This window comes from Dermacentor andersoni, unplaced genomic scaffold (assembly GCF_023375885.2).
Source record: "Dermacentor andersoni unplaced genomic scaffold, qqDerAnde1_hic_scaffold ctg00000588.1, whole genome shotgun sequence".
Taxonomy (NCBI): Eukaryota; Metazoa; Arthropoda; class Arachnida; order Ixodida; family Ixodidae; genus Dermacentor; species Dermacentor andersoni.
Window position 1 is genome coordinate 10,001 of NW_027315270.1, and position 12,500 is coordinate 22,500.

Below are 12,500 nucleotides of genomic sequence, written 5' to 3' on the forward strand. Positions count from 1 at the left end.
GCGTCCGGGGCCTTGGGATTTCGAAAATGCCGTGCTCTGAAATTTTCACATCCGCCATTGGAAAGATAATTATTATCCGTCGTAAAAAAGAAAAAAAAAAAGAAAGAAATCACATTTGAAATTATCATTGAAAGTGGCCACGTTTTTCGGGGCATGTCTTGATGAAATAATTTCAGTTCAGTTCAGCATGATTGGATTTCATCTTTTCCAGTATTCTCAGTACTCTCGTTGTAGTACCAATTGCCGGCAGATTTTTTTTTTAGTTGTTTAGAGTTATACATTCCTGAACGATGTTTTTCTTTTCCTCAAAGCTAGCCATAGAACCAGCGCTTTCTATAAAATCATGACAATAAGAATCCAGCATATCGGTTCATCTTCGGCGCGATTAAAGTTCGGGAACTGGCGATTTTTTATTGCCGTGATCAAGAAGGTTAACACCAGATAAGGCGTGATATTTCAGCATACCAGTCACGATATCTAATCGAATCTAAGATTGAAATGGCGTTCTGAATTCTTTCGGTTCCAGATAGAAAGAAACAGAAAAAAAAAAAAAAAGAAAGGATGTGATTGATTGCCATTCAAATCTGAAGACCGCGTGGAGAAAGTGTTCCGGTTTACATTCGGCAAATCAAAATGAACGGCTAAAATTAATCCATCGTCTGGTTTCATGCGCGAGATCACGTAAAAGGCAGCCATTCTTCTTAGCATGGTTTCTCTCTTTTGCTCTCTCATTCGCGCACAGGAAATTTCTTCGTACGGGAATTTTATGAAGCGAAGGCGGCTGCAGACCATTTTCTTTGTTTAGTTCATGTTCGTAGGCGCAAATTACAAACCTAACACTTGGAGCAACATTTCCACTACTCTAGAGGGGCATAAACTGTAGACAGTGCACGCTTTCTCATTTATCCAATCGCTCGCAAACACATTGCATTGCTAGTCTACAGTGGCAATACAAAGTGACGTTTCACCATGCACGTCGAAGTTCATTACCAGTACCGCGCCAGCATCGACCGGCCGGCGAAGCGACGAGCTCAGCAGCGCATGCGCAAGGCCCGACACCACCCCAACCGAGCTTCCCTGCTTATCGGAGAGAGCAAGTGCGCGTGAACACGGGCGCGTCTGAGTATCTGGATTTAAAAAAAAAAAGAAAAAGAAAGCGTTTCCGAGATATTGACAAAGACAAGTGGTCGCGGTCGCTCTGAATCTTATCGTATTATAGAAAACGTGGGATGGCGGCGCTTCCTCGAGGGTCAGAAAGTACAATCGTCGAACTAGGTGGCAAGTGGAGTACATCCTTTTTCTTGGAACGGTTTGCAATTGACTGCTTGAATGTGCCGACCACGCGTCGCGGGTCGCGTATAGAGCCAACCGTTGGCAAGCACGCGTCTAGCGTAGCAGCAGAACCGATCGCGGTTGCGATAACCCATCGTTGGCAGCGAAAAAGAAAAACACCCACACGCAGTTTGTAGCAATAACCGTACAAATCAATGTGGTTTTAAATATAGCTTCACTGGTCACCCAAGAAGGGCACCGAAACTTTCTCATGACGCACACCGCTGTAGTCCACAAAGAACAAAGCGCACAAAATAGATATGATACAGCCGCACCGCATTATTTCGTGTTTTCACCATTTCATTACTTTCGTGTGCATGCGCGCTAGGGCCACGCAGGCCAGGAGTAAAAGGCACGAAAAAAAAAAAAAAAATGGTACGCAATCCTAAGCTTTGACTTGACTGCTGTGGCACTCGCATTTGTGTTCTTTACCTTAGGCGAACGCAATGCGCAAACTGAACTGGAATTTCCAATAATGGAAATTCCTGTTTGGCTCATATTTGCGTTTTTCGCCCGAGCAAGCGCTTCACTGCACTACGCTTTGCCCCTTCAACGTGGCTACACTGCCCGGCAGGCGTGTTCTGCGTAGGGCCGAACCTGCAGGCAAAAAGCATGGGCGCCGCCATCTTGTTGAGAGCGGCGCCAGGGACACAATCGCGCCTAGCTCATTGAGTTTTCCCCCAAAACTGAAAAAAATTTGACTTCATTAAACGAGAAAGATGCCACGAGTGTCCCAACAAAAAGCTTTGAGGATTACCGAAGGGTAACTGAGGGCGACGCAACGGGCTCTGGAAAGAAGGATGATGGGTGTGGCGTCACGGGGGGATCGGAATAGAGCAGATTGGGGTGTGCGAGAACAAACGCTCGTTAATGACACCAAAGTTTAAACCAGGAAAAACAAATGGGCATGCGCAGGGCATGCAATCTGGGGGGAAGATAACCGGTGGCCATTAAGGGTTACAGACTGAATTCCGAGAGGAGGGAAGCGTAGCAGGGGGTGGCAGAAAGGTAGGAGGGCAGATTAGATTAGGGACTACATGGCGACAATCGGCACCTGACCGGGGTACTTGGAGGATCATGGGAGATGCCTTTGCCCTGCAGTGGGCGTAGCCAGGATGATGATGATGATGATGTTCATGATGAAAAGGTAGCAACAGGTCTTCGTAACATACAGGTTAGAAAGATGAGGCACCTTTTAACCCTTGAATATATTTCGCCACATTCGGGCATACGACAAGTTTGTTTTCGAGGCGCTCGGTCCCACTGCTGCGAAAATGTGTACACAAAGGCTGCACAGTAGTTGCCAGAAATCGGGCACTCTATTTTTCTTTCATAGGGAATCTTTCTTCCACTTGGGCAGCGGATTTCGGCGGCAGGGCGAGCTTGCGTGGGCGCGGTGGTTTACGGATCCAAGCGATAGTGAACTCCAAAATCCAGTGTTGGCTTTGAGTGGGATTCATATTGATTGCGAACCCCACGGCTAATCCTACCCCCCATCCCCCCAAGTGGCTCTTTACAGGAGACAATCATTCAGAGACATCGGACAAATAGGAATTCTGGTTCTTTCTTTTGCTTTCATTAATTTTTCTCGAAGCCCATAACTAGAAATTTGCTGGAGCGGCTGTCCCATTTGCGACGCAACAAGTGCGACGCTACACACAGATGGAGTGGCAGTTTAATTACTCTCGTGGTCCGCGAACCGGCATCGTTGCGTGTAGTATAGGAATGGTGCGTGTCAAGTCAGTGCTCGCGTTGAGCTTGTGCTCTTCATTTTGATTGAATGAAGTCTCACCTAAGTGAGCGGGGCCGATCCCGGAGGTAGTGCAATACCGGGCCGACCTGCGGCGGAGGTGAAGCAGGCTTCAAGCACTCCGCCAACTTCCAAAAATAGGTTTAATATCGTGGGTCCATATAGAACCCGTATCAGATATTAAGCTGATAAGAACAGATACTACACTTTGATCTTAGCCAAAAGGCCGAGAAGCGATGTCCTTCACTTCACTTCATTGTACTACTGCCTTGTGGGCGCCCTGCCGACATGGGTATCTCAGCAACAGCGTGGGCAATATTATAAAATTCAGCCTGTGTACAGACTCAACGCTCCCTATCTCACGGATGAATTCGCAACGCCTCAGTCTTTCGCTGTTAACGAAACGCTGTCGCGTAGAAACGAGACCCGAGTGCAAGCTTGCTTGTAACGCGAAACCAACCAAGGCAACCTCGTAGAAAACGGAACAGGCGAGCGGAAAAAAAACGCGCCAGGGGAATGCTTACTTCCGTCTGAATGCGACCGCTCAAGGTGACCTTCCTTGAGGGCTTCGTTTCAAGCCCGTGTGCAATTGTAATATACTACGCGCATTTCCTTCATTTCTTTTTATTTACCGCAAGGCCCACTGAAAATTTTGATACGGCACAGGCCGGGACGGATCGCAACGTGTCGAATCGACCGGTAGAATTAGGTAGCATGCCCCATGTACGAAGACGAGCAACATAGAAGTGAATGACAAAATAAATATAGAAAACGCTGCACACTCCTTCCAACCGGAAACATAGAGGGGAGAAAGATCGCCATCTGAAACACAGGCATTGTAAAAAAAAGAAAAAAAAAAGTGCTACCTCATCATCTTTACCATTACCGTGTGTGTGTATGTATATATGCATGTGTGTGTGTGTGTGTTTGTGTATTTATATATATATATATATATATATATATATATATATATATATATATATATATATATAATATATTATACGCACACATGCTAGCATAGCTTAAACGCAGCTGGAAAGCTCAGCCTTGCACAAGAACCACCCCCTGTCGCAAACCCCTTTGAAACATTCAAATGCCAAACACGAGTAGAGCGAGGTCGTTCGAACCTGGCGCCAAAACGCATTGGCGCCATCTGTGTACGGAACTAGGAAAACCTGCGGACTTTGCAATACAGAAAGAAAGGTAGATGGCGTGAGCTAACGCTCCATTGCATACTAAGAACGAGAGTTAGTGAATAATGGCAGAAACGTCTTGGGAAGAGAAAAAAAAAAAAAACACGCAAAAGTTGTTGGCTTGTGCAAGCACTCTATGTTACAGCGATTAAAGAGCATAGCATCTTCTACAACAGCAGCTACAAAAAGAAGAAGAACGTGAGAGAGGGAGAGAGACAGGCGTGTTTCTTTGGAATGCAGAGCATGCAGCACATACTATAAAGTGCCAAAGAGACGGGGAAAGCAGATGGCGCGAAGGTGTATGTCCTCAAAGCTTGAAAGCAATTTCTAAATTACATGTACCGAAGTCCACCTACTCTCATCAGGTGCTCCCGCCTCCAGTTGCGTTTAAAGTGAAATTACAGTCGCCTCAAAGGCAGACAGAGAGAGAGTGAAAATAGGTACACTTGCTTCGCGCAGCTGCAGCCGTTCAAATTTTACAGCAAGAGCACTCCCGAAGCAACAAAGTCCGCTGCCGCCTGGGCGCAATGCGCTCGCTTCAGTAAATTGCCGTGCTGGCCTCGGCAACCAAGAGGTGTAGTGCGGCAGACTGCTGCATTGTAGCACACCGCAAACCGTGCAGACGTAAGCGATCGCCTCGACATCGCTGCGAGCGCTCGAAGAGACAAAGTCCGAAACCACGTGTGCCGGGGCGGTGCGAGCGCGACGCCTTTGACGCAACTTTTGCGTACAAGCCGCCGCACCGCCACGACGGAATCGCTGGCATCCCGCACGCAGCTGCATTGTGTCACGCCGGCAATCGTTGAAACACCACGCAGTCGTCGGCGTCGGCCCCGACATGGTTGCGAGCGCTGGAAGAGACAAAGTCCGAAACCGCGTGTGCCGGGGCGGCGCGAGCGCGACGCCTTTGACGCAACTTTTGCGTACAAGCCGCCGCACGGACACGACGGAGCCGGTGTCACCCTGCAGAGGGCTGCACTATAGCACGCCGGGAACCGGCAAAGAACCGCGCAGACGTCGTCGTTGGCCGCGGCGTTGCCGCGAGCACGCGAAGAGACAAAGTCCGAAAGGACGTCAGCCGGGGCGTCGAGCACGCCGCCCGCACTGTTCGCACGCGTGCTCGGAAATGGCGAAGGGGCCGCGCTAGCGTGCCTTGAATCGGTGAGCGGCGGTACCGCGGCGATCGCCAGAGCTCGAATCCGCCCTGCAAAAGCCAAATATTGGCGCTCGGCTCGGCGCAGTACGCCGCCGCGTCGCACGAGTACGGCCCCATGGAGGTCTGGGCACTTATCGCTGCTACTGTAAGGGGCCGTACGGCCCCGGCCGACATTGTACCGTAGTGCGATTTTCGGCTTGCGCGTGCTCGTGGCGTAGTCCGCGCACCGTTCCGACGTCGACAATCGTGCCCACGACTACGCGAGCGCTGGAAGAGACAAAGTCCGAAACCGCGTGTGCCGGGGCGGCGCGAGCGCGACGCCTTTGACGCAACTTTTGCGTACAAGCCGCCGCACGGACACGACGGAGCCGGTGTCGCCCTGCAGAGGGCTGCACTATAGCACGCCGGGAACCGGCAAAGAACCGCGCAGACGTCGTCGTTGGCCGCGGCGTTGCCGCGAGCACGCGAAGAGACAAAGTCCGAAACGACGTCAGCCGGGGCGTCGAGCACGCCGCCCGCACTGTTCGCACGCGTGCTCGGAAATGGCGAAGGGGCCGCGCTAGCGTGCCTTGAATCGGTGAGCGGCGGTACCGCGGCGATAGCCAGAGCTCGAATCCGCCCTGCAAAAGCCAAATATTGGCGCTCGGCTCGGCGCAGTACGCCGCCGCGTCGCACGAGTACGGCCCCATGGAGGTCTGGGCACTTATCGCTGCTACTGTAAGGGGCCGTACGGCCCCGGCCGACATTGTACCGTAGTGCGATTTTCGTCTTGCGCGTGCTCGTGGCGGTGTCCGCGCACCGTTCCGACGTCGACAATCGTGCCCACGACTACGCGAGCGCTGGAAGAGACAAAGTCCGAAACCGCGTGTGCCTGGGCGGCGCGAGCGCGACGCCTTTGACACAACTTTTGCGTACAAGCCGCCGCACGGACACGACGGAATCGCTGGCATCCCGCACGCAGCTGCATTGTGTCACGCCGGCAATCGTTGAAACACCACGCAGTCGTCGGCGTCGGCCCCGACATGGTTGCGAGCGCTGGAAGAGACAAAGTCCGAAACCGCGTGTGCCGGGGCGGCGCGAGCGCGACGCCTTTGACGCAACTTTTGCGTACAAGCCGCCGCACGGACACGACGGAGCCGGTGTCGCCCTGCAGAGGGCTGCACTATAGCACGCCGGGAACCGGCAAAGAACCGCGCAGACGTCGTCGTTGGCCGCGGCGTTGCCGCGAGCACGCGAAGAGACAAAGTCCGAAACGACGTCAGCCGGGGCGTCGAGCACGCCGCCCGCACTGTTCGCACGCGTGCTCGGAAATGGCGAAGGGGCCGCGCTAGCGTGCCTTGAATCGGTGAGCGGCGGTACCGCGGCGATCGCCAGAGCTCGAATCCGCCCTGCAAAAGCCAAATATTGGCGCTCGGCTCGGCGCAGTACGCCGCCGCGTCGCACGAGTACGGCCCCATGGAGGTCTGGGCACTTATCGCTGCTACTGTAAGGGGCCGTACGGCCCCGGCCGACATTGTACCGTAGTGCGATTTTCGTCTTGCGCGTGCTCGTGGCGGTGTCCGCGCACCGTTGCGACGTCGACAATCGTGCCCACGACTACGCGAGCGCTGGAAGAGACAAAGTCCGAAACCGCGTGTGCCGGGGCGGCGCGAGCGCGACGCCTTTGACGCAACTTTTGCGTACAAGCCGCCGCACGGCCACGACGGAGCCGGTGTCACCCTGCAGAGGGCTGCACTGTAGCACGCCGGGAACCGGCAAAGAACCGCGCAGACGTCGTCGTTGGCCGCGGCGTTGCCGCGAGCACGCGAAGAGACAAAGTCCGAAACGACGTCAGCCGGGGCGTCGAGCACGCCGCCCGCACTGTTCGCACGCGTGCTCGGAAATGGCGAAGGGGCCGCGCTAGCGTGCCTTGAATCGGTGAGCGGCGGTACCGCGGCGATCGCCAGAGCTCGAATCCGCCCTGCAAAAGCCAAATATTGGCGCTCGGCTCGGCGCAGTACGCCGCCGCGTCGCACGAGTACGGCCCCATGGAGGTCTGGGCACTTATCGCTGCTACTGTAAGGGGCCGTACGGCCCCGGCCGACATTGTACCGTAGTGCGATTTTCGTCTTGCGCGTGCTCGTGGCGGTGTCCGCGCACCGTTGCGACGTCGACAATCGTGCCCACGACTACGCGAGCGCTGGAAGAGACAAAGTCCGAAACCGCGTGTGCCGGGGCGGCGCGAGCGCGACGCCTTTGACGCAACTTTTGCGTACAAGCCGCCGCACGGCCACGACGGAGCCGGTGTCACCCTGCAGAGGGCTGCACTGTAGCACGCCGGGAACCGGCAAAGAACCGCGCAGGACGTCGTCGTTGGCCGCGGCGTTGCCGCGAGCACGCGAAGAGACAAAGTCCGAAACGACGTCAGCCGGGGCGTCGAGCACGCCGCCCGCACTGTTCGCACTCGTGCTCGGAAATGGCGAAGGGGCCGTGCTAGCGTGCCTCGAATCGATCGGCCGGGGGCCCCGTAGGGCGACAGACAGGCAATTGTGCAGGAAACCGTACTGGCCATTGGCGAGAAATTGCCGTTCGCGCATTCGGTGGACGCGCTGCGCTTTCACGACTTCGGCATTGTGCTGCCGACGTAAGCTTTCAATCTTGCTCGCGGCGTTACGAGGCGGCACGATTTTCGCCAAACGCTCGTCGAAAGTGGCACGAGTACGGCCCCATGGAGGTCTGGGTACTTATCGCTGCTATTATATGGGGTCCCAGAGAGCAGTCGCCCCCAAAGCGACCTGGGTGTTTGATATGCGGCGGGCTTCGTGCCCGTCAAGCGTGTCCCCGGTATCGCTCCCGTGGATCCCACAGCTGACGTCTGCAGCCTCATCCGCTTGATGCGTTAGGGGCTGGTTGTCGGACGACGCTTTTTCCACGATATCGAAGTGTGTTCCGCATCGTCCTCGGACGAATCAAATACGAAAGCGCCGAAGGCGCGGGCGTGACCCGTCGCCTAGCGGCTTTGCCGTCTCGGCTACGTTGCAAGTGTCGGTCGGTCCACCAGTGCTGCGGGCTCGAGAGAAACCGCAAGCCGCGATCGAGTCGACACAACCGGTCTATCGAGAATGTTGCGTGCTTCTTGCCGCGTGGCGATACCCGGCCCTGCGGGGAGGGCGCCGTTGCGAGCTCGAACGCCGTCGTCTCGGACTGTGCAAAGTGCTACCCTTTGCGAGAACGAAGCGTGTTGGGGCGCCTGAAGGTGGCCTCGGCATCGCAAAAACGGCGTCCGGCCTGCTTGAAAGGCTGGACGCGCAGTTGAACGATTACCTGGTTGATCCTGCCAGTAATCATATGCTTGTCTCAAAGATTAAGCCATGCATGTCTAAGTACATGCCGAAATAAGGCGAAACCGCGAATGGCTCATTAAATCAGTTATGGTTCCTTAGATCGTTTCTTCCTACTTGGATAACTGTGGCAATTCTAGAGCTAATACATGCAGTGAGCCTGAAGCCCTTTGGGCGACGGGTGCTTTTATTAGACCAAGATCGATCGGGTTTCGGCCCGTATTGTGTGGTGACTCTGGATAACTTTGTGCTGATCGCATGGCCACGAGCCGGCGACGTTTCTTTCAAGTGTCTGCCTTATCAACTTTCGATGGTAGGTTACTTGCTTACCATGGTTGTTACGGGTAACGGAGAATCAGGGTTCGATTCCGGAGAGGGAGCCTGAGAAACGGCTACCACATCCAAGGAAGGCAGCAGGCGCGCAAATTACCCACTCCCGGCACGGGGAGGTAGTGACGAAAAATAACAATACGGGACTCTTTTGAGGCCCCGTAATTGAAATGAGTACACTCTAAATCCTTTAACGAGGATCAATTGGAGGGCAAGTCTGGTGCCAGCAGCCGCGGTAATTCCAGCTCCAATAGCGTATACTAAAGCTGCTGCGGTTAAAAAGCTCGTAGTTGGATCTCAGTTCCAGACGAGTAGTGCATCTACCCGATGCGACGGCTCGGACTGAACATCATGCCGGTCCTTTCTTGGTGCACTTCATTGTGTGCCTCGAGAAGGCCGGTGCTTTTACTTTGAAAAAATTAGAGTGCTCAACGCAGGCGAGTCGCCTGAATAAACTTGCATGGAATAATAGAACAAGACCTCGTTTCTGTTCTGTTGGTTTTTGGAATACGAGGTAATGATTAAGAGGGACAGACGGGGGCATTCGTATTGCGGCGCTAGAGGTGAAATTCTTGGACCGTCGCAAGACGAACTACTGCGAAAGCATTTGCCAAGAATGTTTTCTTTGATCAAGAACGAAAGTCAGAGGTTCGAAGGCGATCAGATACCGCCCTAGTTCTGACCATAAACGATGCCAACCAGCGATCCGCCTGAGTTACTCAAATGACTCGGCGGGCAGCTTCCGGGAAACCAAAGTGTTTGGGTTCCGGGGGAAGTATGGTTGCAAAGCTGAAACTTAAAGGAATTGACGGAAGGGCACCACCAGGAGTGGAGCCTGCGGCTTAATTTGACTCAACACGGGAAAACTTACCCGGCCCGGACACTGGGAGGATTGACAGATTGAGAGCTCTTTCTTGATTCGGTGGATGGTGGTGCATGGCCGTTCTTAGTTGGTGGAGCGATTTGTCTGGTTAATTCCGATAACGAACGAGACTCTAGCCTATTAAATAGGTGCGGGGTTCCCAGCACCTTACAACCTTCTTAGAGGGACAAGCGGCTCCTAGCCGCACGAAACAGAGCAATAACAGGTCTGTGATGCCCTTAGATGTCCGGGGCCGCACGCGCGCTACACTGAAGGAAGCAGCGTGTCTTTATCCCTGTCTGAAAAGACTGGGTAACCCGTGGAACTTCTTTCGTGATTGGGATAGGGGCTTGCAATTGTTCCCCTTGAACGAGGAATTCCCAGTAAGCGCGAGTCATAAGCTCGCGTTGATTACGTCCCTGCCCTTTGTACACACCGCCCGTCGCTACTACCGATTGAATGATTTAGTGAGGTCTTCGGACCGATGTCCGGCGCGGCCTTTCGGTTGCGCCGGTCTGTTGGAAAGATGACCAAACTTGATCATTTAGAGGAAGTAAAAGTCGTAACAAGGTTTCCGTAGGTGAACCTGCGGAAGGATCATTACCGGATTGTGAAGGGTGGCGAGCGCCATTGTTTCTACCCCGTGTGGGTGAAGCAGCTCGCTGCGCCCGACGCTTTCCGCCGCTCGGCCCCGCTTGGACGCGGGGACGGCTATACCCGAACATGCCGGGGACTGCCTGAATTTTGAGGGGCGCCCCGTGCCAAATTTGTTGCGCCCAGTGGACGCCGGCTGCAACCTTGGACGGTTGGCTTGGCCGCGCCCGCGGGTAGAAACGGCGTAACGCACACTGGGTGGGCTTTCTGTCCGCTTTGGCGCTCTTGCGCGGAATGGGAGTAAGACGACCCGACCTGCTGCTTTGCCCAGTACGAGGGGAACGGCGAAGCGTGCGGTCGGTCAAGGAACTGACGGTCGAGAGCTAATGCCGCTGCCGCTTAGTACACACACGGAACCGTGGTGCGAGCGCTCTCCCGTCCTCCGCGGCAAACGCTGCCGAGTCTGAAAAGTCTGGCGGCTGCCGGTCGCTTCCTGCGGCGAGTATGGAGTAACGACCCGACTTTGTTGCCGCCCAAGTACTAAAGGAACGGTGTGGCGCTCGGTCGGTCATGGAACTGTCGGTATGAGGGTGCGGCTGCCAAGTACGGAAGGAACCGTGGCCTAAAGTGCTCTCCCGTCCTCCGCGGCAAATGCCACCGAGTCCGAAAGGGCCGGAGGCTGCCGGTCGGCTCCTGCTCGTGACGCGCGAGGTGTCGAGATCGCGGTTTAATGCGACGACGTCTGCAGGCTATTCGCCCGCCGCCGAGGGAAAGGCGGCGTTGCTGCGAAGTACCGAAGGAAACGCGGCTTTGCTACGTCGGAAGCGTTCTGCGGTTAGCGGACTTGTGCGCTTTGGGAAGGCGCCGCACGTCGAAAGAGGAAGTACGGACAGACGAGGGACTGTAGTCCCGGATTCGAACGCACTTGCGGCCAGGCCCTTGCTGGCTTCGTCTTCCGCCTCAAGTAGACTTGTTGTGGCGCCGGCGCAGGGAGCCGTCCCTGGCACTGGCCGAGTGGTTTTGGAGAGCTGCGCGAGTACGCGCGCCGGGCTCTTGTCTTTCGTCTCAAGTAGGCTGTTGGATCAACAGCGGTTATGCTGCGGCGATCTGCCGATGCGAAAGTGTGTGTGTGTTTGAGGCCCTTCTATGAACCTACTGCTGACTGAAGCGAAGCACGTCGATGGGGGTGAAGCCCTGCCCGTGGCCGTGTAGCCGTTAAAGACTCCACAGCGGCTTAGCCCTAATCATGGCTCTGTCGCTCTTTGCAATTTTTAGTGGAGCGATGTGAACGTGCACACGAGACACACGGGTCCGGTGGTTGGATGGCAGGTAAAACCGGCTTCGAGTGCGCGCAAACGGCATAAGCTACCTCGAGGGCAAGCGAGGAAGGCGTGGGCGCAAAACACACGCGCGAGTAGCAGGAGTGGAGTGCCATTAGGCTTTCAGCTGCTGAGACGCGGCCGCCGAAAGAGCGAGACTGGAGGAGCGCACGCCGAAAGGCGCTCTTCGAAACCACACACAGGGAGACGCCACGTGCCTAAAACCCTGGTTGTACTGTACTGAATTGAACAAACTATTTTTCACGACTCTAAGCGGTGGATCACTCGGTTCTCGGGTCGATGAAGAACGCAGCCAGCTGCGAGACTTGGTGTGAATTGCAGGACACACTGAGCACTGATTCTTTGAACGCACATTGCGGCCTTGGGTCTTCCCTTGGCTTCGTCTGTCTGAGGGTCGGATCACATATCAAGAGAGACTTCGGCGCACAGGGAACGTGCGTCCGTCGACTCGTTTTGACCGCGTCGGCATCATGGACAGTACGTTGAGCGCTAAAGCCACGCGCCAGCGGCCTCACGAGAGGGAGACGGTGGCAAACCGTTGTGCCAATTCTTCGAAAAGACGGAAACGAGGCATTACTACTGCAGCGTGACGAGTGCGCGCCTCTAGCAAGACCGCCGCAGGA

General features: G+C 54.9%; 3 non-coding genes across 3 annotated transcripts; 2 read left to right on the forward strand and 1 right to left on the reverse strand.

Annotated features, from left to right (window-relative positions):
• Window positions 1-3,128: 3,128 nt before the first annotated feature.
• On the reverse strand, window positions 3,129-3,320 carry LOC140214713 (U2 spliceosomal RNA). The gene has a single exon (XR_011891646.1). It is a non-coding gene; the product is annotated as a U2 spliceosomal RNA (small nuclear RNA).
• Window positions 3,321-8,731: 5,411 nt separating this feature from the next.
• Window positions 8,732-10,546, forward strand: LOC140214707 (small subunit ribosomal RNA). Its single transcript, XR_011891640.1, has one exon. It is a non-coding gene; the product is annotated as a small subunit ribosomal RNA (ribosomal RNA).
• A 1,575-nt stretch (window positions 10,547-12,121) lies between these two features.
• Window positions 12,122-12,274, forward strand: LOC140214711 (5.8S ribosomal RNA). Its single transcript, XR_011891644.1, has one exon. It is a non-coding gene; the product is annotated as a 5.8S ribosomal RNA (ribosomal RNA).
• Window positions 12,275-12,500: the final 226 nt, after the last annotated feature.